Consider the following 24,510-nt stretch of genomic DNA (forward strand, 5'->3'; position numbering starts at 1 on the left):
GCTGTGGATAATGTTTCAGAGAGCATCCCAGAAAGCAGAGGCTGTGCCTCAAACCCAGGCTGCAAAGCCCCTGGGCTATCCAACATCAGGCTTCCCATTCCAGCACTGGTTTTCCCCAGCATGACCGAGGCTGTAGGAAACAAGCCAGCAGTGAGATTACTGCATGGCTGGGCTCTGCTTCAAGGGACAGGAACCTCCATTAAAGAGGCAGTGCAAGCTGCAGGGCACAGTGTGCACTGTGCTGAACTGAGAGGCACTGGTTTGGAGGCTACTGGTACACAGAAACACCGGGAGATGGTGTACCCTAGTGTTTAGTCCCTGTGTGCAAAGGCTGTCACAGGATGCATGACTCATACTCCATGGCCTTAAACTGCTTTTGTTGATGTTGCTGGCCCAGATGGCCTGGGAAGGGCTGAGCAGGGGAGCTCCCGTGGGGGGCAGTCAATGCACAGCCTCCTCCTCAGTGGGGCTGGAGGGAGCTCCTGGGGGAGTACAGCAGGCTCGGGGGCCACAACCTCCCTTGCCTGCCTCAGTCCAGGAGCACCTTCTTCTCGTGGTGGGAGAAAGGCATGGGAGGATTGGGAGGACTTTTTTGGGAATCATTTGCTATGGGGTTTGCCATTCCTTGCCCCTGGTTTCCACCAGAAGGGTTTGGGATAGGTGGTAGCAACGAGGACTTCCCAGTGTGTTCCTCTGACAGAGGCATCCTGTGGGCAGTGTTGTGAAATCCAGTCTGGTTTTTTTTTCCCTGTGACACAGATCTTGATTTACCTGCTTTTTTTCCTGCCTACCAGCAGCTCAAGCCAGCTGTGTCTTACACTGAACTCTTGCTTGAAGTCTTTGAATTTTCCTCAACCTTCAGTCACAGATCTGAGTGTGCTGATAACTGATTACAGCTTCCAAGGACTCTTCCATGCAGTCTTCTCTGTCCATTGTGAAACAGAGAGGTGTGACAGAGAGGGAAATCAAGTAAGTGATAATGAGAGAGTTGGTCACAAACTGAATGAATCAGCAAACACCCAGTTTGCAGTTATTTACTTTTGATAGACCAAATCTTCAGGGCTGAATTTTTCTCTTTCAGTTTCTCTTGGGTGCTTAAATCCCATGCAATACTTTGCAAATATAGATTTCCACCTCATGTATAAAAACAATGAGATGAATAATTTTAGCACAGATGGCTCTTGTAATACTGTTCTGGTTCCAAATATTCAAGGATCCTTTTAGAGCCCTGGGTCCTCATTCCTGGTATTTGAAAGCTAATGTTTGATTCTTTTTTTCTTAAATTCTATTCCATCCCTCCACTTCAAGGTTATAGTTTTGCCCTAGAAAGGCTGAGGAAAATGAAGAAATTGGAAGACATTCTCAAATACATAGTTTTTGAGATAATTGGTGATTTTTACATTCGATAATTTGAGCCTCTATAATTTGTGAAATCACAGTTGATAATGTCAAAAAAAGTTATTCAAGGTAAGGTCCCTTTTAAACAAATAGTATGTAAAGAGCTGACCAATATTAAAACCTCTTGAAAAAAACCCCATGACACAAAGAAAAGTAGATGGTGTGAATGCAACCCAGCATGGTTTCTGCCTGATTCCACCTGATGATGGGTGGAGAAACTCAGGCCCAGAGCAGCTCACTTACCCCAACCCCTTGGTTCACCACGGCTGCCCAAATACCCACAAAAACCCCCTTGGCTGATGAACTCCTCACCAGGTGGGTGGTTAATGCTTTCATTTAGACATCAAAAAGCCTCAACAACCTACAGCTCCTAAGGATTGGCCTTCAGGTGGTTGCTGTTAGCTACTCATGCTGGATGTACAGGGCACTTAGAAGCTGGAACGTTTGGACTGGCAGCCCCAAAGGGGAGATGCTGGTTTTGGGTATCAGTCTTTGCTGGTATGCTCAGCAGCAGTCCTGGGATTTGGGCTGGAGGGAAGCTTGTTTTGTTAAGCTTTCTGCTGGGGTCTGAGTGGTGCCTGCAGGAACCTTTCTCTTCCCTGGAAGATGAAGGTGGGCTCTGGCTTCCCTGGAGGATGTAAGAGCTGGGCTGGAGGCCAATGAGGCTTGTGTGTGTTTTGGAGGATGGAGAATTGCAGAGCCTGTGCAATGCATAGGGGTTGGAAAGCCCTGAGAACCTGATGCTAGCAAGTTCAGTGTGGGATGCTCTCTGGTATGGGAGAACAGACCTGTCCAAGTTACTCAGAGCTGGGGTTTAAGGAGCAGGAGAGCCAAGGGTGGGCAGCTGGCAGTGTGAGGAAGGCACTTTTGCAGACAGATGCCCTTGGGGGACATGTCCCAGAGGTCTCTCACAATGACTGGTCAGTGCTTTTGGAGTTATTGCTGTGCTGATTCAGAGACTCCCTGGACAAAGTAATTATTACTCTTAGAAGTATCATCTTGTTGCTTCAGATGTGTCACTTTTAGGCTGATTTGTGGCTGGGACTGACCCTTCCCACAGCAACTGAACATTAACAGCTGAAGGCTTAACAGTAATGTGCTTAGTGTAATAAGATCAATTATATTAAATGCCTGATTAAGAGCCCTGGGGACTGGAATCCTTCCTCTGCAGAGGCACCAGTGAGTGCCCTGGCACCAGTGGGTGAGGCTTCCCCTCCTCCAGAAGCTGTGTGTTCTAAACTCTACTCTCATGTCCAGCCTGCTTTTAGGTATAAATAGACATTTTTTTCCTGTTCCTACCACTCTTCACTCCTGGTGCAGGTTGCATCAGGAACTCCTCTGACGTGGGTTTCTGCCCTTTGAGCTGGATGGCCATCACTGAGTTGCTTCATCCTTGCTGGGAAACAGGATCTATCTGAGGGCACTTCTAAAGTGAGATTTGGGGCACAGCCCTTGGCACCTGAGCAGCTGTGTTCACGTGGGGAGCAGTGCTGCAAAGCACCTGTGCATGGCAAAATTAGCTTTACATGTAATAATGCTGCATGCAAAGAGCTTCAGAAAGGGGGAACCAGCTCAGGGCAAGTTGGGAATGAATATGCTTCTACTTCTAGCAACTCAGCCTTCACATTTCCAGACAAAACATGAATTTCAAATTGATGATATAGTCTACTAAATGTCTTCAGCTCTCTACTCAATATATGAGAGACGTACACCAGAAATTTAGAAGAGAATTGAATCTGAATATTAAACCAGTGATTCCCCAGAGGGAAATTTTCTCAACTTGTCTGATTCTCCAAGGAGATGGTATTCCCAAAGAACTAATTTTGTAACTAATGATCATATTAAATAAGACTCTGTCAGAGGTTTAGAAGACCTAACTTGGCACCCGTTGAATGCATATGGAATTTGTCATCAGTCATAATGAAAAAAATTGTTTGAAACTTTTTCATCGAATGTGCATTTTTTTCACTGAAAGTGCACTTAGAACTAAAACCTCTGTTCTTCTCAGTCTGTGAGGTGAGTAAATGATTATGTCCTCTGAAACCCTTATCAAAGGGGATGCTCTACCTTTCTGTAGTGTTTTCCTTTTATTTAAAGCCCTTTTACAGAAACCAATGGAAGTTGTCATGACGTGAGAGGCAGAAGAGTTGCCAAATGTCTTGGAAACACAGGCAGCTACTTCTGGGAAAGTGGATAGCTAAGGGCTAACAGGAAGGCAACTGCCTGATTCCAAATTTAGATTCAATGTCCCAAAACACATAAATCTGCTGAATTTCATCTCTGTCTATTCAGGCCTCTTAAAAATCTTGCACTTGAGATGCTGTGTCTCAGACTTTTGAAGGTAAGTTCTGTCCCCATTTGGCTCTAGCAGAATGGCTGAGCAGATCAGGGACTATTTATTCTTTATTATTTGCATATGTTGTAAAATATAGTAATTTTTCAATGTGTTCAGCCCTGGGCAATGGAGGAGCACGCAGAGCACAGCAGCTCTGACCTAAGTGAAGGAGTTGGAAAGAAAGGACTGGGGGAGGAGGGGTGCAGATGGGGAGAGGTTGGTGCTGTTCCTCCCCTGGATGGACTTGCCTGAAGCGGAAGAAGGTTCTTTGCTTTCCCCCTCACTCAGCAAGAGCAGTGCAGGCCCAGCAGTGGGGACCATCGTGTGACTGAAACAAGCTATTGCTAGGTGGGTGTTTGCTGGGTGATGGGAGAATCTGGGTGGATGTGTGAGTAAAGGATAGGAATAAAACTGGAAGAGTGGGGAAGAGAAAGATCTGAGTAATGGGCCTGTGTGTGAGAGGCATGTGAAATGTCCTGTAGAGCCCAAGAGTATATCCTCACCAAAGGTGAGTGATCAGCTGCATCCCACTGCCCAGCTAAAGGGCATTGTGCACTTCAGTCCAGTGTCTTGCACAGCATCTGCCCCCAGTTTTCAGGGGAAACCTGAGTGCTGTTTGCCTCCCTGATTCTTCTCTCAGCAGGGACTGGCTGTTACCCACTGACCCCGGCTTGGAGGAAAAGCACTTCTTGTGCACTGACCTCCTTTTCCTTTTCTTTCTTGCCTGGTCTCAAATAGAAAATGCACCAGGACCTCACCTGCATGGCTTTCATACCTGAATCATGGATGCAAGGAATACAGACAGAGAAATCAAACCCAAAAGGCAGCTATGTGCCTGACCCTCACTGAATGTGGGTGAAACTCCTTCATAGAGGGCTGTCGGCTAATGGGTGGGTATGAATCTTCCTGGTTGAGGTGGATCAAGAGAGGGAGAAGACTTTTGCCCTGTATGAGTCCCTGCCTTCATGCCCTGCTGGAGTGCAGCAATCTGACCTGTGTCCTGACCAGGTGACACTGCCAGGAGACACGAGGATCCACTCACACAAACCTTTCCTTGCCTAGTCGCTGATGGTGCCCAGAATCACCCCAGGAAGAGTATAGAGGATGCCTTTATTGGGAGTGGGGTTGTGAGTGTCCAAGAGTGACACAGTCCCTGCAGCATCCGAGCCTGGATGAGCTTCCCCTCAGCAAATGCTCCAGCTGGATGACTTAGCGGTGCAGTCATGCAGTGGCAGCTGTCCAACCCTGCAAACCAAAGAGCAACAGAAACTTTAGACACAAGTTGCTGGATAGCACTTGAATAGGAGCTGCAAGAGGCCCAAAGTAGTCTGGTTTGGCCATCTTTCCAAGGATAACTGGGACAATACCCAGGCCCTGAGTGGCCTTGAGCTCCTGGTGTGATTGTTGGCATCTTGGGGTCGGTGAATGCTTCTATGGAGCAAAGGCACAGGACTGTCTGTGCTGACCTGTAAACCAAAAATAGCTGTGTTTCTTTTACCTTTAATTATTTTTAGGTGGAGGAGTGGCTTGAAAGTTCAATTCTCCTCTCATTTGTGTTGGTTTTCTATCAAGCCCAGTCAAGAGTCTGGCTTGTTCCTTGGAGTTGATGTAATGAGCAGGCCAGGTCTTGCCCTGATCCTCCCTTACAGGATTTGGAGTCAGGTTGCCAGGGAAAACCAACCCCTTGGGAAGTTGGGCAGCTTTCATAGCAGTTAGTGATGCCTCTTGGCTTTTTGTGTCTTCCTGGGAAGCTTCTCTTGTGTCTCTGTCCTGTAGGAGCTGGTAAGGATTCAAGCTGAAATCGCTGCTGGGGGCTGCTCCAGCCTCCCCCAGGCTTTGTGGGTGCCTGTGCCCCAGGACTGAGCCATGGCCTCTTTGCCAGGGCCACCACCTCCCAGCACTGCTGCCCTCCTTTGGAAGGGATGAGCTGCTGTCCTGATAGTTCACAGGTACTGCAAGATGCTCTGAAATCCTGTTCTAAGGGGGATCCATCCCTCTCTCCTCAGTGATGCAGTGGGAGGCTGGAGCAGCTTGGAGCCATTGCTTTGTTCCCATCGCTTTGAACCCACCACCTCGGCTAAATAGTTGGGAGTGTTTCCCTCTCAAAAAGCACCTGCACTTTAGAGTTCGGTAGCCGCCAGCTTAAAACCCTCCCTCTCTCCCGGGCGGAGAGACGTCTCCTGCTGCTTTTTCACCCGAAGTGCTGCAGCCTTTGATAACCCAGGCTCCAGCCCTGAGTGTGAGGGGAACCAAACGCTTTGTGGAATGCCCTGGTCTTGTGCAGTGGGATGGCTGGGAGCTGCACCATGGCTCGTTGCTTTTCAGGGCAGCGAGCACTTGGCTGTGTATTTTTCACTGCACGGCCACTTCGTACCCCGCGGCTCCGCGCTGTGGGCCCCACTGCTGGGCCCGGCTGTTCCCTGAGAGCGGCTCCGCATGCCAGGGAGGAGCCTGGCTGGGAGCGGATCTGCTGGATTTTTTTTTTTTTCTTTTTTTTTGTGTTAATTTCCCCAGTCCTTGTGGCCGCTGCTGAAGGTTTTTTTTGTGCCTCCAGCTCCACTAGAGGGCAATGTGATCTGTGTGGGGACGGGGCGAGCCGGGCCGGGAGCGGCGCGGCTGCACCTCGGGGTGCGATGGCCCGGCCCGGCCTGAGGCCGAGCGAGGGCTCGGTCACCCCTGAGTGGGACCCCAGTGCTGGGGCCTGAGCATCTCCTGTTCGCTGCCAGCCCAGGGCAGGGACGGGACGGGGCCTGACAGTCAGTGAATGCCACAGAAAAGGGGGTAAAGCCCCAGGGACTGCCGGGCACTGCTGAAATGGCAAAGCCAAGGCGTGGGCGGGGGATGGATAACACGTACGAGCACGTTCCTGCTGCGGGCCGAGGAGCCTGCCCTGGACACATCGCCTTGAGGAGATGTCAGGGATGATTGTGCTTGTTGCACAGGCCAGTGTGGTGGGAGGTGAGGCTGTCACAAGTTGTCTGTTCTCCCTGGGGTGGGGGGGAGGTGGGTGCAGGGAGCCCTTTGTTTTCATAGGGTCTGGGAGATTGTATTTATTCAATATATTGATGATAATAGGGGATCAGTTTCCTTTCCTGGTCTGGGTAAGGTTTGTTATAACATCACTCTGTTTTGAGACAGTGTGTGATGCAATGTGGCTTCTCCTGGGAGTCCTGAGTTTCTTTTTTCATTTTTGTTTTTTGAATGTGGCGGTTATCTGATTATCTGTGCTTCCTCACACATGATCAGGCACAACAGAATGAACAGGAGTGGGCCCAGACAGAAATGGAGGCGGGGAAAGCTGCAGACCAGTGACCAGACTGAGTGTGGGGTAGAGAGCTGGCTGGGGAGGGGTGGGTGCCTGGGTTCCTTCACCGAGGAAAAGCTCCAGGCTTTGCCAGAAGTGAGGCCAGCATTGGCAAGTAGCTGTGGCAGCTGGCCAGCAGCTGTGAGGTGTAGCTATGAAGTGGCCACACCTTTGGATATGGGTTGTTGGATCCAAGCCGATTGCTCCCGTGGCCCTTCCTCTGCAGAGGGTCATTCTCCTCCAGGCCAAATGCTGACCCAGCTGTTACAGTGGCTGAACAACACATTCCTTGTCTTTAGGGAAAAAGAGAGGAAGAAGATGGCCTGAGGGAGTCTAGACCTACTCTAAATGTGGATTTTGGGGTTTAAGGCCAAGTCTTCTTAGAATGTTCAGGGGGATGTGCTTTGGCAGCAGACTAATGCCCCAGCAGTGCCTCTTGGCATTCTTGCTGCTCTGTCCACCCTACCTTAGGCTGCCCATGCTGGGCTGCTCATTGTCCCCAGGGAAGGCTGTGGAGCAGCATGAGCCATGCTGGAGGGGCTGTGGGACCTACCACAGCTCTTGATGGCCAAAAAGCTCTTGAGCCTACGGTGGCCCTGGCTCTGCCCTAACCTGGTTTCTGGAGTAGACACAGCCAAGACTATGGGCTCCCCATGGGGGAGACAACACCACAGCAGCCACCTGCCCTGCTGGAAATTGCACCCATTAAATTCAGCATGGAAGCTGCTGCAAGGTGGCATGTCAATAAAAAATGTGAATTGCTGACTTTGACACTCCCACGCATGAAAACTGACCTTGGGAGATGATAAAATGCAGCTGTACTGAGGAGTGAACTAATGAAGTTTGACTTTAGTTATTCTAGGCTTTAACTTTTGGTAGGTGTTTTCACTGCACTAACACTCCTCTCCTCTCCTCCTGCCCAACACCTTGGGCATGGGCCTATGGGACTTGGTGACCCCTTCCAGAAGGCTGTCAAGAAAGCAAAATTAATTCCAGCTCAGTACATCATGTCATTTTGTTTTTCTTCTGTGGTTTATTTTTCTTTAATTTCATCTGCTCCAAATTTGGTTACACAGAAATTTCCACTTCAACCCAATCTGTGAGCTTTTGACAGACAGGCTTATTTAAGACCTACAGCTGGAAGTAGTAATTAAGGTTCCACTGAAAATGCAACTTCTTGACCTAAGGCAAAAGTACTAAATTTCAGCTTAGTTTTACTTTATAATCTCAGGTTCAGCTTCATAGCTGTGTAACATTTTATTGCTGATGGTGGAAACAGGGCTTTTGTTATCCTCCTTTTGTTTTTGTAATGGAAGCCCACAAAGGTATAAAAAGCCCCTGAAAACCCATTTCCTTCCCTTCACAAAGCAAAGCCTATGATGGGGGCAAATATATTTTTTTTTCTATTTAGGGTGCTGCAAACAAGCACTTTTAAATGTTCACTTCCATTGTAGGACTGGTGGTGTGGTGGCCAGGGTTTGTCCTTTTTTCACCAGGACTGGGATAAGTTGTCTCATGATGCCTGGATCTTGTATTGCTGAGCTGAGCTTTGGAGCTTCCATCCCTTAAACCCTTCTGGGTGACACCTGCCCCAGGCCAGCTCTGGCCCTTGGAGCTCTAAAAGTGCTACCAGCCCCTCACCCAGCACTGGGAGTAGGGATGGGAAGGGAAGCTGTGCTTTGCCTGCATCTCCCTGAGAGCAATTTCCATGCAGAGGTGGGGGTAAGTTTAGGCCTGGCTCAGGGAGAGGGTGTGTAAAACTCACTACAGCTATCTGGAAATATGGCCAAATGGGAATATACCCAAACCTCTTAAAAAAAATCAATAAAGCAAGAAAGTAGTGTAGAATCTTTAGAAAATCAGATGCTCCCATTTTGTCACAGAAGAGCATTCCACACTGTCTTTTTATTAACTTGCAGCCATTCTTGAACAGCCTTCTCTTGTCATCCCTCCTTCTCCCCCTCAACCTTTCTAAAGGTTTTCCTGGAAAGAGTGGACAAGGAAATGGCTGATGCTCAATGGAAAACTAAAAGCCAACTGTTTTAGAATGACTTACAGGAACAAACTTTGCTCTGTTTGTCTGGGAAAACTTTACATAGTTAGCTCTCTTGGATGAATCACTGCTGTTAGCAGGAAAGCACTGCTGGTCTCGTCTCTACTGCATCCTCTTGCATCTCATCTCCAGAATATGTGCTGTTCATCCTATCTGGAGCCTGTTGCTGCCTTAGAATTCTCCCTTTTTGCCTGGACAGGGTTGCTGCTACAGTTTATTAACAAGCAGAGTTAAAATATGCTGCTGCTTTTTGCTTTGTGCTGTGATGCAGATTTGTCTGACCCCAGCACCAGGAGCTGGATGAGAGGAGAGCCACGAGCTTGGTTTGCCAGAGCAGTGAATAGCTGCTCCTGGAGCCTGGATCACTGCTGTCACAACCCCCTTGCTACACAGCAGTGGTACAGCAGGAGCTCCTGCTGCACATCCACAGGGGCTTAAAACATTCTGACAAGTAAACTGTATGGGCTGGCTTGATGCAGGATCAGATAGAGTTTGTCAGGGCTGCTCCAGCCTCATGGTTCATTGGAAATTACCCATCTTCCCCCAGCTGGCATGGCCCTGGCACGTGGCTCCCAGCCAGCCGCAGTGCTCAGGGGAGTCAGGCCCCCTGTGTTACACCTGACCAGGACCAGTTCTGGACTGTGGGGACCTGGGGGGACCTGCTGGTGTTCACTCCTGGTGAGGGTGATGCCATGGCTGGAGTGAGCAAGGCCCGTTCCACCCTGCAGCTGGCAAATACTGCAAAGGGGCAATATTTTAGGTGGGCAGGGATGCAGGTCCCGGGGGATTGTCAATGTGCTGGGTAACCCAGCCCAGGCAAAGCTTTGCTGAGGCATAGATCACTGACCCTGACCTGGAGAGGAGCTGGTGTGATCCTCAGCCTTCACAAACCCAGAGGCAGCTGAAGGGGTGCAGCCCAAGCCTGGAGCATCTATCCCTGTCAGAATTATAAGTTCAGTATTTGTGGAAGAGGAGATGGATTGTGTTTGCTCAGCAGTCCCAGGGGAAGCTGTGTCCTGGGGAGTAGAGAGTGGGAGGCAAAGGGAAAAACAGAGAGCAATTTAAAGGAGTCCTTCATTCACTGCCTATGCTTGAGGTCAGCAAGGAGGTTGTTTGGGAGCTTATAGCACTGCTGCTGCTGCTGTGGCATTTGCTAACACAGCTTCTAAATCCAAGGGGGGAGAGAGAGAAAGAAAATTCAAAATAATCTGAAATTTTTGGTTTAATATAAAATAAAATCTGTTAGATACAAAAAATGGGAATAACTTTCTCCCTGTCAAAATACTTTTGGATACAGTTTTGTGTGCAGACTGCCTCATTTTCATCCGTTTTGCAATAAAAAGCGCCCGACTTCTCACCGGGGCTGGCTCTGGCAATATCCCTCAGTGACGCATTTGCACTTGGCAGGGGAAGGAGGGAGAGGGTTCATGTGGGGTCACGCACATCCCAAACGGGTGTTCCTCCAAGCGGGGAGAGCTGCAGTGCAGAGATGCAGCTGCGGTGGCTCCTTGTCCTTGGAAAGGCCCTGCAGGGCTGGGGAGGACAGCACTGTTCCTGTGCCAGCTCCCATGTGTGTTCAGCAGAGCCCTTCCCTGGGTTTTGGTCCCACTGGCTCCCTGTGGGCTCCTCGTGGTTTGAAGAGGGGCTGTGATGAGCTGGGGCAAATCTTTCTGCCAGGGCTGTTCTCTGTGGGCTTTGGGTGATGCTTGGGTGGAATTGGCCGTGTGTTTATGTGTCTCAACACCCAGTTCCTCAGTTGCTCCTGTAAGAGGATACCTGCTCTTCCCTGCAGCCTTTAGGGCAGCCTGGAAAGAGGCAAAGTCTGGGTGTCACAAGCAGTACTGGCCAAAACCCAGTTTTTGTGTTCCCTTCCTGTGTCCTCAGGTGGATTATATGTATAATGATTATATGTATAATGATTATATGTATAATCATTATATGTATAATCACACTGCTTTCATGTTCAATATTTTCAGTGTTTAAACAATTCCCCTTGTACCAGAGAGTTCATCTTCCCATGTTCAACACAGGGTCTAGTCCTAGTAGGGCTTTGGTTGCTCTGGCAAACAGTGATGATCAGGAGGAAGAATGACAGTGATGTGAAACAAAATACACTGAGCTGGACTGGTTTTCTTTGCAGGCATTTTGTTTTCTGACAGCTGCAGAACTCTGCCTGAGGATCCTGTGCTGAGAAAAATACCCTTGGGAAAAGCAGTTCAAAGGCATTTTTGGGAGAAGAAACTTTCTTCCAGTCCAACTTTGACAAAAGCACACACAGACCAAAACCCCTCTGACCTCTCCCAGCAATGGGCTGGACTCCTCAGAAGCCACAAGCCTTCCTTTCTCCAATGCTTAACTAGAACCATCCCAGATACCAAGGGTTTGGCATCTGAATCATACAATTTGTCAGTGACCTGTGCTATTTGGAGACTTGGGAGTGTGCCACCAGGATGCAGAGCAAGGCTCTGTTTGTAAGTCATGCTGCTGCTGTAACATGTCCTCGAGGGCAGGTCTCAGGGACATAGCTCTGAGGTGAAAGCTCCCCTGTTCCCCCTGACAGGGAGAGGTGCCCAGCCCTTCCTGGACCAGTGCTGGTTGTGGTTTGGGAATGCAGTGGAGGAGTTTTCGTGTGGAGCTGGGGACTCTGGGGGAGGAGGGCACCCAGCCTGGCTGTGCTCAGAGCTGGCATTGGCCTGACCTGCTGGTAATTATCTGACCTCCTCTTAATTAAGAGAGTGAGCCCTGGTTGGGGTGATCATCACCACAGTGGCTCCTTGCTGGTGCTGAGCTGTGCAGGGCAGCGGTGTGGGGCTGCAGACTGGGCAGGTTTCTGAGCAAGGGTATTTTAACAGGGGTTTCCAGAGCCCACACAGGTCTCTGGATGCACTGAGCAGCCTCTTTATCTCAGGAGGGCATTAAAGGCAGCCCTGGAAGGGAAAATGACAGGATAGGGAGGCTAGGAAGTCATGGGAAGGGAGGCAGAAAAGATGTTAACCGAGGGCCTAATTAGCACAAGTGAAAAAATGCTAATAGGGTGAAGAGAGACTGGGAAGGGAGGGGAGAGCTGTGTGTATGTAGAGACCAGCTGGTGGAGAGAAACCAGATGAAAGGGAAGAAACCAGAAACAGGAGAGGAGCAGGGATGGGAAAACAGGAGGTGGGAGGCAGAGAAGGAAGGCAAGAGGATTAGTTATTTTGAGGGACTTTTTCAGCAGAAGAAATATAAGGTTAGGGGAAATAGCATCTGTGGAAAGTAGAAAGGTGAGTTGAACTGAGGGAGAAAAACCTGTGCTTTAATATTTCTCTTCTCCAAGAAGAGGAGAAAATGGTTTCAGGATAGCTGTGTGCTTGGTTACACTGAGAGGAAAAACCCAGATAGTCAGAGCAAGAAAAAGACCAAGGTCTGTAGTGAACAACAAAAGAACAAAGGAACAGGAGGAGGTTGTCGAGTAGTTGGTTGCAGAGAGAATGCAACTGGATTTTCTTTTCCCCACTAAGCAGGGTGAAAGTGGGCTCAGCTCTCCTCTCTCTGAGCAACCCTGAGAGGCTGTTTTGCTATTTCTCTGTTGATTATGCTGCTGTTGGGTTACCTCCATGCTGTGCACATGTGAGCAGAGCTTGTCCACAGAGCTGTTTCCCATTCCCAGGCCTCTCCTGGGGGTTTCTCCTGCAGGGCTGGCTGTGGCCACTGACTGTGCCTGGGTCTGCAGCTCCAACACAGGGCTCAGAAAGCCATGTTGTGGTGGGGTGCTCTCCCTTCACAGCTGCACCCCAAGGAAGCTAAACCTTAGCTGCAGCCTCTCTTGCTCCATGTTCCAGCTATGAGAGCTCAGTTTTAATTACTGAGCAATAACCTTTTTCACTCTCCCTTTGGAGCCACTGCTGTTGAACTATGCTGGTGTGCATTGCTCAGGATGCTGAGCCTCTGTGTGCATCTGCCATGCCCAAAGCACACAGCCAGGAAAGAAAGACACACCTTGAAAAGCCCAGACCACGGATATATGGCTGTGGTGGGACCATCTCTGCTGCATGGGTGTTATGAGCAAAGACCAGGGAGCAGGCAGGTTTTTGTTTCCTTCTTTCTGCAATATTGACCCTCTATAATTCCAGTAACATGGGTGAAATCGTGTCTAGAGGGCTCAGCAGCTCTTCTTCCCCAGTTTGTACAGCAGTACTATAGGCACAGGAACCTGGGTCTGATTGAAGAAACTGCCTTGGCAGTGCAGGCTCTGCTCATACCTGGTGGCTGGGCACATGCAGAACAGCATTGCTGGCCTGGAAACTCAGTTGTAGGAATTCTTTGGTGTGTGTGTGGTTTTTTTGCAACTTTGTGTTCTTGATGTGAATTTCTGACAGACCTGGTGAAAATGTTTGACAGCTTCCACATCTCTTTAAACATCCCGCTGCCTCTCTTACTGTAATGGGGGGTTTTGTAAAATAGAATGAGAATTACCCTTGTGGTCTATCAGAGGTGCCAATGGAAATGGTCCTTCTGTGAAGCAGAAATAGTTTTGCATTTTAATGCACTTCTGGACAGATATTGGTTCTGTGTGAGGTTTGCACCCAGCAGAGAGGGGGAAAATGTCTGTTAAGCAAAAATCTTTATCAAAATGATGACACCATAATACAGGCCCAAATGCTGCTCCTTGTCACCACCCAAGTAATCACGTGGAACCAAATGCAAGTGCCACTCCTGTAGGAATCTCTAAATCAGCTGTGGTGGTGGTGTAAGTCAGGAGTGACCCCAAAAAGTCAAAGTATCACCTTTCTGCTTGTGTCCTGTGTGGGGAAGGCACAGTAAGTGCTGTGAGGTCAGGGATGTGACCATGGTGTGCTCCTGCACATTCCAGCCCCCAGGGCCAGACTCCACAGCCAAGGGTGCAGTCACTCCTGGGTGGAGTCATGTTCCCCCTCTTTGGGGGGATCCCCCCACCTTTACAGCTGTCCTGCAGGACAGGGGGGCTGGTTTGCTGCCCATGCTGCTTGCCCTTGCTGCAAAAGGAACCATTGTGCAAACAGGGCTCTGCCTTTGATGGGCGAAGGCAAAATCCAGGACTGGGCAAAACTGAAAGCAAGGTGATCCCAGGTGAGTGGAGTGAACCCTGTCTGAGGATTTAAGGGATGGCAGTGGCCATGGGTGTTATGAGAAAATCTTCTTTCAATGGGCATCTCTGCCATAATGTAACTGCACTTCAGGCAAAAGGCACATCTGATTTGGCAACAGATAAAAGCTAAGTGAAACTCTTCTTGTTTATTTTTCTTAGCTTTACAACTCATTACTGGAGTGGCTGGGTTTCCTCCACAAAAAATGCAAGATTTAATGACATTGAGACAGCTGAAAGGTAAAGCAAAGTAAAGCTGAACAGTTCCCTGTTTTTCTAAAAATGTCAGACTTTCAAACTTCAAACTTTTCTTCTGTTTTTACTCAGTCTTTATTAATTTTAATTAAAAACCTGAAAATCATGGTTCAGTACCAGACCAAGCATTTAATTTCACATCAAACTGAAGTGCCAGTAGCAATAGTAATCATATAAACAGCCATTTTCATAATACAAAGAAAGGGACATGCTGAGGCTGGAGATGTTGTTTGGAATGGGGGACCCAGGGGCTGCCCTGGTGACAGCAGCAGGAACACAAGTGCAGGCAGTGGTCTGTCCCTTTCATTGACAGAGTAAGATCATACAGTCAAATTGTACAGTCACAAGCCTTACAGACAGAGAGGTCCTTCTGGGATCATGTGGTGCCTCAGAAAATCTGTTGATGCTGCTCAAAGTCTGGGTCTGGCTGACTACAAAAAGTGTTACCCAACTTTTGTTCCCTTGGCTTTGCTTTCCTCTTTGTTCTCCCCTCTTATTTCTTTCTTCTAGTGGGTAAAGTGAGCATTTGAATCTCCAGCAAATACAGGCTTTAGGCAATTTAACACAACCACTGCTCTCCTGCAGTTGGAAGAGGCCAGCAGAAGGACTGTGCTGAGCTGCAGTGACTTGGTGGCCCTTTGCTGGTGCTCACCAGCACTGGATCTGGCAGCTGGCAGGCAGTGAGGGCAGTTGCATGTCCTCTGGCCTGCTGCCACCAACTCATGCTCCCTGTGCTCGTGCTGCCTCCCCCTCTGGCAGAGACACAGGTCATATATATGCTCATATATATGTATATATATATAGTGTGTGTTTGTGTATATATATATATATTTATTTATCATAATGTGTGACAGAAGCAAGCTTAGGTTTACCTTTGGGTATCTGTGGTTTTTCTGGCACTGTGATAATTTGACCTCTCCCAGCTCTGCAAGGAGAGGAAGCTGACTGAATGTTTATTGCATTTGTAGATTACATTTGCCCATCTACAGCATATGTTTACAACAAATTTATGGACCCCTATAAAGGGGCTAACAGGCATTATATTTAATTAATGTGGCAGAAATTATATCATTGTAATAACTGCCTGGCCTTTAGAGGTAAAACTTAGTGCCAGGGATTCCCAGATGAATCATCTCTGATAAGAACCAGAAATGACATAGGCCATATATTGTATGGTGAATTTGTTTGGATTGGTACCTTTAGGGTATTCAGCCTTGCCAAGTCTCTGTGGTGCTGACACAGTTTATTACACATTTTCATTTATTAAGAGATTATTTGACTGCAGTTTGTTGTTTTATTGTACAGCAGGTGATAATTTTACACTAAATTAACTGTAACATCTCTGTTAGGAACAGGCCGAAGAGGCTTCTTGCTATGATGCTAAATACTAAGTAATGGCTTTTATTCATCAAGGGAGTAATTTACTGCCATGTGCAGAGCTTGAATAAGACTTTCCACTTACCTGTGGAATTAGTCTGTGCATGTTCAGGTTAGGGTTAATGGTCTTGTGCCAACATAGGCTCCCTCTTAAAAACAGATATCTGTGCTAAAATTTCACCGTTTTCTACTTTCAGGCTGGACTAAAAAAAATGATTTGAGGCTACTAAATCTACACACAGGCAGAGAAATAGCTACTGAGGTCTGGAGATGAGTGATGCTTGTTATGTCAGTCTGTGAGCTGGGATTTTAGCATCAGGAGAGGTTACAGATGGGCAGGCAAAGAAGTGAAAGCTCCTTGCAGAGTTTGACTCTTCAGTAAAATAAAAAGATGTTGTTTCTACCCCTGGCTTAAATATTTGTTATTTCAACCAAATAAATAATTCAACCAGAAAATAATTTTCAAACCCTTTATGAAAACAAAGTAAAAAATAAGCAACAATAACCATGCCTCTTTTTCCCCACAGAAATTAATAACTTTTGAAGGAAAAATATTTATTCAAAGCCCTTTTTTCCATTTAAAATAGATTACAGATGAAAATAATTTGCCTATCCCTTAATGAAATCCATTATACCAGACTAGTTTCATAGTCTGTCTCACACAGATACCATTGAGTTAAGCTTTATGTTGGGAGATGGGAATTCCACACCAAATTGAATTGGAGACTGAAGCAGGAACAATTATGGCTGCAAATTATTAAAGCTTTGCTATATTGGAAATTCACAGCGTGCTTATAGCAGTAACTTATTATTTAGAAGAACCACACTACAAAGCCAAAAATTAGAGGAAAAAATCAGAACCATATTACTTTGATCACAAGTCCATGTTTAAAGAAACCAATCATTGGCAAAATAATCCCTTTCCAACTGCGCCGTGGATTAGCTTTGGTTAATGCTAACACTGCCTTTCTATGGAGCACATCAAGGGAAAAATTATCAAATAAAATCTGGGGCTGCCTAAGTAATTCACAGTAAATAATGTGCTGGAGGGAAGCCCCTGATACACACACACACACACACACACACACACACACACACACACACTCACTCACTCATTTCTTGCTCTCACTCAGGACTTTCTGAGCCAGTTCTGCCTCTGAGTGCAGAGTGAGCTTCCCGAGCGGGTGGCTCTGAGTCACACACATCTGTTCTGACTGGACAAACACATCCAGTGTTATATTTCCAGCTACTGAAAGGATGATCAGAGCTCCTAAATTAGCTGTCCAGTGTGAAGTTTTTTATGATTAGTTATTCCAAGTTGTCTTCTGGGGAATATTTTCCAGGCCTTCTTTTCAAATTTGCTGCTCAGATTGCTCTGCAGCAAGCTTGTTAGCTGGAGTGCTTATGGAGAGCTGCTCCCAGAGCAATGCACATCCATATGCTGAGGATATGAAATAATATTCTTAACTCCTTTTTAGCAGTATTCCCCAGATCTACTGAATGGGTATGCCTCTTTTATTTATTTGGGGATGTTATTGATTTTAAATGAGGGAATGTGAGACTATATAAATGGATGTTGCCTTGTTGCCTTTTGGGAATGACATCTGATTTTCACGCCCCTTCCCCAATTTTTTTGGAGTCTGTTTTCTGTAAAGGAAATGTACAGAAAATTTCAAGCTCATCCTTAATGTGGGATTTGTTGGTGTTTTTTTGTTTTTTTGTTTTTTTTTTTTTAAGAGCAGGAGCAATATCAGCCTATGAAACAAAACTCTCCCAGGCCCTAGGCCTGGGAATTTAGTGTTGGTGAGTGGGAGGCTCTACCCATGCATACCAGCTTAGGTGTGAACATTTGAGGAAAAAACCTGCACATTTGAGAGTGGAGGAGGTGCATGGCACTCTATGGACACCACAGGGTCAGCTGCATACAAGGGACACTTGAGAATGAACCCTTTGCTACAAAAGCTGCTGCTCCTAAAGCCACCAATGCAAAAAAGATGAGCAAATCTGAGAATAAACTGGGAGATTCAAAGAAATATTTTGTTTATATTCACAAAATATTAATTTTTTTTTTTTGGGCATAGATGATTAAATGCATTCAATCCTTCAGAAGGTGTTTCAGTCACTGTGGTTTTAGAGGGATGTGGTCTTGCACCTGCCCTGCCTCAGCACTAGCCCAGTGCTCTCCATCCCTGTGGATTTTAGGCAGCATACAAAGCACAACGTGAGCTTGTAAAGCCCTGAGAGATCCCTGAGCGAGGGCTGTTCTGCAAGGACCCATGGAGATTACAAATGTTCAGGCAGGATTGCAAACGCTGAGGTGAGCTGGCATGAGTGACATCAACACCAACTAGATCATGCCTATTTTTAACATCCAGCAAAACTGTTAGAACCAGTACTGTTATCATCTCTAGGGCTAAAGCCCCCCAAAAGGAGAAGGTATTGTGGGACACCCCATAGAAAGCGATGCTTGGAGGTTACACCACAGTATATGCTACTGCATTACATTTATACCCATCTGCCATCCCTGTAGCCTGTTCAAAGAACTGTAAGTAAAAGCTGAGCTGCTGATAACCACTTTACAAATGAAAACCTTGATTTTATTTGATGGTGTAAGACTTGTGAAGAAAATGAGGGAAGAACATAGAACAGAATAAATTTTATTTGTCGAGTAGATGTGGCAGAATAATTACAGTTTCTGGGAGAGTGTGGAGGACAGTGTAAGAAGGCTGGAAAAGAAATAGCAGCTTAAAATGTGATTGTCTGTTGGGGTGATAGTAAAGTCAAAAGTGCCATTTCCAGTCTAAAATCCCTGTATCCAATACTAAAGAGCATTAGAGCCTAAATAAGGATTTGAATACAAATGTCTTCAACTCCAGCTCACCACAAAATTAAAGGATCTGTTCCAGGAAATACAGTGTCTGCATGAAGAGACCCCCCTAGATCTCTGCCTTTGAAGCTTAAGTTTTAATTTGGGATTAAAAAAAAAAAAAAAAAAAGTTGCACAGGGCCCTGCAGGAATCTGACACAGTATCCTAGAAGAGATCTGTGCTGCTGAGGGCTCAGCAGAGCAGGATTGGATTGGGGGTCTTGCCACTTGCTGCCCTGAAGAAGGAACACTGCCCATGGTGATGCTGCTGATGCAAGAGTGATTCAGCTGTGAACATGGAAAGAAATGCTGAATATGAGAGAGAAGCAGGGAATCCAGGGCAGGCAGGATGGCACAAAGGCTGGCTGAGTCCTGCTGATGCTGGTTTTAAAGCCAAACACACATGGTTTGAATTAAGGCTGGCCTCCCTCTGTCCAAATGCATCGCAGATTATGGATGATGTGGGTTTTGCATGGGTAATTTCTTCTTTTTCATCTCAGTATAAGGCAGCCCAGGAGACACCATCATGTATGATGTGAGCATTTTTCTTGTGCTCTGTGTTTGATTTAATCAAAAGAGCTTTCTTAGCAGCCTGGATACACTGGGTGACCACTTCTACTATTCTCAGCATTTTGCAACATGATTATTTTGCCAGTCCTCTTTTATGTGCAGGCTTGAGTGCACTCAGAAGCATCAGGCACAGCTCATTGATTTAGGGTCATCTGATCTGGGATAAAATAAGACAGTGGGCAGCTTTTACCATTGTGTCTTCACCTCCTGCTGTAGACAGGGCTGGAAGCAGGGTTACCTTCAGCCCATGGGTGCTGCTGTCAAACACAACCCCTCAGTGCTGCAGTGCTGTGTCCCAGCAGAGGCAGTGGCAGGCCCTGGATGCAGAACATTCCTCAGCTGGACTGCTGGGAGCTGAGGCTGGCCCACAGCACCAGTGGTGGCCTATGGCTCCAGTGGTGTCTCAGGTTTGTGGCCTCTCTGGTGTTGTTCCCAGGCAGGTGTCACAGACCCAGCAGCACCAGGAGGCTCTGCCTCAGGCTGACAGTGGGGATTTGCTGCCCTGCCTCACTGATGCTCTGCCAGCTGCCCAGTTACTCTGTAAGCAGTCCTGAGATTGGGGTTTGTTTTTATTTATTCCATTACATAAAATATTCAAATTTGGAAAAAAAATCCAAAAACAACCCATGCCAACATCAGGAAAGCCCCCATTACCCAAAGGTATTTCCAGAGAAGGATACTCCCCATTTGCTCCTGCTGGGCAGCGCTGCTGTCCCTTTGTCCTGTGGTGCAATGCTTTCCATTTTGAGGTCTGATGTTCTTGGCTCAGACCTGGATGCAGAAGCCTGTCCAAATTAAGGGCCTGCTAAGCCTGGCTCATGGACCACTTGCAAGCCCCCTTCAAAGTGAGTGTATGCAAATTCACTGATTGCATTTCTTGTCTTCCTGGAGCTTGTTGTGCAACTCAAGATTGGTTTCTGAGTCATCCTGCTGTGAGTCCCAAGTCCTGCAGGGAGATGTGCCAGTGTGAGCCATATTAGTGAAAACATCCAATAAAGGAGTTGGTGACTTCATTTGAGCCAGTAGGGGAATTTGTACAGCTCAGCTTGGGCTCTGAGGGCAAGGAACCTTTGGTGAGGGGCAGCTGAGAGCAGACAAGGGTTAATTTTTTCAGCTGGAAGAGCTATATTTTCCTGAAGAGGGAGGAGCCTCTGAATCTCTCCTGTGAGTTCTGGAAAACATTTTGAAAATTTTTTTCTTCTTCAAATAAAGAATTCATTAAGTTTTCTGTTCCTCTGAGTCCCTGTGCTTCCCATTCCCAGAGGCATAATATTGAGCCTAATCACCAACTAGAACAACTGAGGCCTTTATTTTGGTGTAAAGCTGCATGAAAAAAGAAAGTCCCCTGTGTATGCAGCTGTAACACTTGCATAATTTTAAGAAATATGGAGAAACTCACGACTGATTTCCAAATCTGCGTCTTCCTTTTTCTTATAATGAGTGTGATGCATAATTTACACAGGCAAGGAAATGTAGGAAGCTGATTATTTTTTTCTTTGTGTTTATTTTCATTCAGTTACAGAAGGGCTGGAACTGCAGAAAGCTGAGATAAGAGCCCTACCCCTTCCCTTGGTGCGGTGAGCACGAGATGAAGGATGAAGAGGAACTCAAGGTACAACCACCAGGACTTAGCTGGGTCTTTCCAGCAGTTATCAAAACCAATATGTCTCATCTGTTTCCTGTCTTGAAAAGGAGGAGCATGAGAGCTGTGAAGTGCTCAGTGAATTTGGGAGCAATCACAGCCTCAGCCCCTGAGATACCTGGCCACACCCACAGCTCTGGCAATAAAATGCTGACTACTAAGGAATATTATAAAAATTCCTCCCTGGATGCCACAGACGTGTCAATGGTTTTGCATATGTTGAAAACTCCCTGGCTAATGACATATTTCCTCTTTGGGCTGACTCATGAGCTGCTTCTCCTTGTTGCTATGAAGGTTGGAAGCACTTCAATGCTCTGTGCTGCAAGTACATTTCATGAAAGGAGAGGAAAATCTCAGTATTATTTCTGGATTCACAGATTTGACCCTTTCACTTTTGCAGTCGGTGAGCTCTGCCACTTGGACATTTATTAAATAGCTTGTTAGTGGCAGAAGGAATGGCAATAAAATTTGTGTGTATAATTTAAAGCAAACAATCTTCACTCTTAATCCGGCCTTCAAGGCCTGAAGTAAACAACTGCATTTCAAGGGAACTACTGAGAAAAGGAAAGGTCTGGTGGGTGCTACTGCTTTTAAGCATTGAGACAAAGTGTTTAACAGCCTAAAAGCTCTAAGCCCTGCTTGTTCTGGGGAGATAACAGCTCCATTAATTAGATGATCAAATATTACTTTATTGGTAAATTCTTGCATTGGCCTGGAATGGCTTGTGCTTGCTTATGAGACATGTAACTCAATTCTTTTGAGCATTTATAATATTCTATAATAAAATAAATTATAGGTTATTTAATGTAATTGCCATAATTCTCTAATTTAAGTAATATTTTCATCAATGTTGTGTGTTGATTATGACCTGGACCAGGGTATTTATCTGTGCTGATTTTCAGCAGCTCTCAGGGAAACAATAAAAGGTCTTTTCACGATGTGCAAGATTGACACAATGTCAAACCTTGTTTTTGTCCCTGACCGGGACAGGTGAGACTCTGTGTACATGAGCTCAGTTTGAGTTTGCACCATGCCAGCACATGAGCAGAGGGAAATGTGAGAAAAAAGAGGCCAGATAAAGCCCTAAGGGCTGCTGACACAGAGACCAGGAGCTGACCTGGCTCCACTGCATCTGACTCCTGAGCAGGGGCAGTTTATGTGGAGGTGGACAGCACCTTCCTCTGTGTCTGTTTGCCCTGGTGCACTGGTGGTCAAACCGGCTATGAGCTGCTGATGGCCAGAGGTTACAGCCTCGGGGCTTAAGGGAAACTAAAATCACTGCTAATTCACCTTGAAAAGTGGGCTGTAGGCAGAGTGCTCAGGGCTACGACAAGAGCCGGAGCGGGGAGCTGGGGGCACACACAGTGACAGAGTTCTGCCAGCAGAAGTCACTTGGCCCTCGAGCCAGCACCAGGCTGTCTTGCAGGGACGTGGGCTGCACAGACTGGAATCGCTGGTGGATTTAAATCAGTCCTAGCATTTCACAGCCTCTCCCTGCAGCTCCCCATGTAGGGACCTATACATTTGTGCACCATACAGCTCCTTCACAGCCTGCAGTACTTTTAACACATAATATACATGTTTATCTCAAAGCAGGATAGACACCAATTAACACTGCTCGTTAATGAGGGCACAATCAACTTGCATAACCTTGAACCACTGAATGCACACAGTGATGTATGAATGAGAGGTTAACTGCAGATGACAGCTCATTTCTTTTTGCTCTTCTGCCCAGAACATCCTGCCAATACACACATTATAAATAACATGTTCTCGTGATGGTAATGGGGGGGCATTTCAGAAGCAAGCATTGCTTATTTTTTTTAGGAGTGATTACATGACATTAGGGGGTTCAGCTTCAATACCATCTGTTACCTCGGCCACTGGGATCAGCTGTTTCCACTGCAGGATCTCCACTGCTGGTACCCTTGACCACAGCCCAGTTCTGCGTTCTGAATTAGAGAGCTGAATGTGAAACAAATTCACAGAAAAAACCTACAGAAAAGGGCAAGTTGCATTTTTGGTGTGCCTGAGACACCGGTGCCCATGTGACTCACAGTTCACGACTGGCAGAGTGGTGTCATTCGTAATTCGTGTGAGCGCTCCCTTGCTCACCCACACCCCCGTGTTATATCCTGCTTTTCCATGCAAAGCACTCAGCCAGCCACACAGCCCAGCCAGCAACACGCTGTCTCTGCTCTCACACAGACTGCCACACCAGCCTTCCTTCTGTGGGGAATACATTTACTTGCTGTAAGGAGCCATCTAGTGAGGGTTTACTGCACATAAAATTAAAGTAACTGTTTCTCTACTCTTCGCTGGCAATACTGAAACATGCTTATTTCTTCCCCTCTTCCCCCCCTCCATGTTCTCCTTGCCACACTTAAGGTGCAGCAAAAGCAAACGTCTTGAGCTGATTGCCCTGTGTCCCTGTTCAAAGCACAGGAGCACATGTGCTCACCCTGCCTCAGCTCTGCTCTTTCACATGTGCTCACCCTGGCTCAGCCCTGCTCTTTCACATGTGCTCACCTTGGTTCAGCCCTGCTGTATCTCACATGTGCTCACCCTGGCTCAGCCCTGCTCTCTCTCACATGTGCTCACCCTGGCTCAGCTCTGCTCTTTCACATGTGCTCACCCTGGCTCAGCTCTGCTCTTTCACATGTGCTCACCTTGGTTCAGCTCTGCTATCCCACATGTGCTCACCTTGGTTCAGCCATGCTCTCACATGTGCTCACCTTGGTTCAGCTCTGCTCTTTCACATATGCTCACCCTGGCTCAGCCCTGCTATCCCACATGTGCTCACCCTGGCTCAGCCCTGTTACCCCACATGTGCTCACCCTGGCTCAGCCCTGCTATCCCACATGTGCTCACCCTGGTTCAGCCCTGCTATCCCTCATGTGCTCACCCTGGCTCAGCTCTGCTACCCCACATGTGCTCACCCTGGTTCAGCTCTGCTATCCCACATGTGCTCACCCTGGTTCAGCCCTGCTATCCCACATGTGCTCACCTTGGCTCAGCCCTGCTATCCCACATGTGCTCACCCTGGCTCAGCTCTGCTATCCCACATGTGCTCACCTTGGTTCAGCTCTGCTCTCTCTCACATATGCTCACCCTGGCTCAGCCCTGCTATCCCACATGTGCTCACCTTGATTCAGCCCTGCTATCCCACATGTGCTCACCTTGGTTCAGCTCTGCTCTCTCTCACATGTGCTCACCCTGGCTCAGCTCTGCTATCCCACATTTGCTCACCCTGGCTCAGCTCTGCTATCCCACCTGTGCTCACCCTGGCTCAGCCCTACTCTCCAGGGACCCTACGGAGCCAGCCCAGTCCCCAAGGACCTGCCCTGGGTGCTGGCAAGAGTGAAAGCCAAGAGTGTGGGTGGAGCGCACAGGGAAGGGCCAGGCTCAGCAGAAAGGAAAGGCCATAAACCCAGTCCTGCTGCAGAGCCAGCTGGGGAAAGTGCCTGTGGTCACGCAGGCAGCGATGGCATAGCTGGGAGCTTAATTTAATTGGCAGAAGGCTGAGCCAGAGCCTCTGTCAGCACACAGATAAAAGAGAGCAGCGTTAGAATGGTGGGCACTTCGTGTGAGTTTGCTTTTTAGGTTTGT

At 47.3% G+C, this 24,510-nt stretch overlaps 1 long non-coding RNA gene across 1 annotated transcript in view; it reads left to right on the forward strand.

Moving 5' to 3' along the window:
• The window catches only part of LOC143694420 (uncharacterized), a 45,953-nt gene that overhangs the window by 18,609 nt on the left and 2,834 nt on the right, over nt 1-24,510 (forward strand). Inside the window, exon 3 of the long non-coding RNA XR_013182899.1 lies at nt 20,776-20,871. This is a non-coding gene — a long non-coding RNA (uncharacterized LOC143694420). The remainder of the gene's footprint in view (nt 1-20,775; nt 20,872-24,510) is intronic.

Source organism: Agelaius phoeniceus, chromosome 6 (genome assembly GCF_051311805.1).
Source record: "Agelaius phoeniceus isolate bAgePho1 chromosome 6, bAgePho1.hap1, whole genome shotgun sequence".
NCBI classification, from domain to species: domain Eukaryota; kingdom Metazoa; phylum Chordata; class Aves; order Passeriformes; family Icteridae; genus Agelaius; species Agelaius phoeniceus.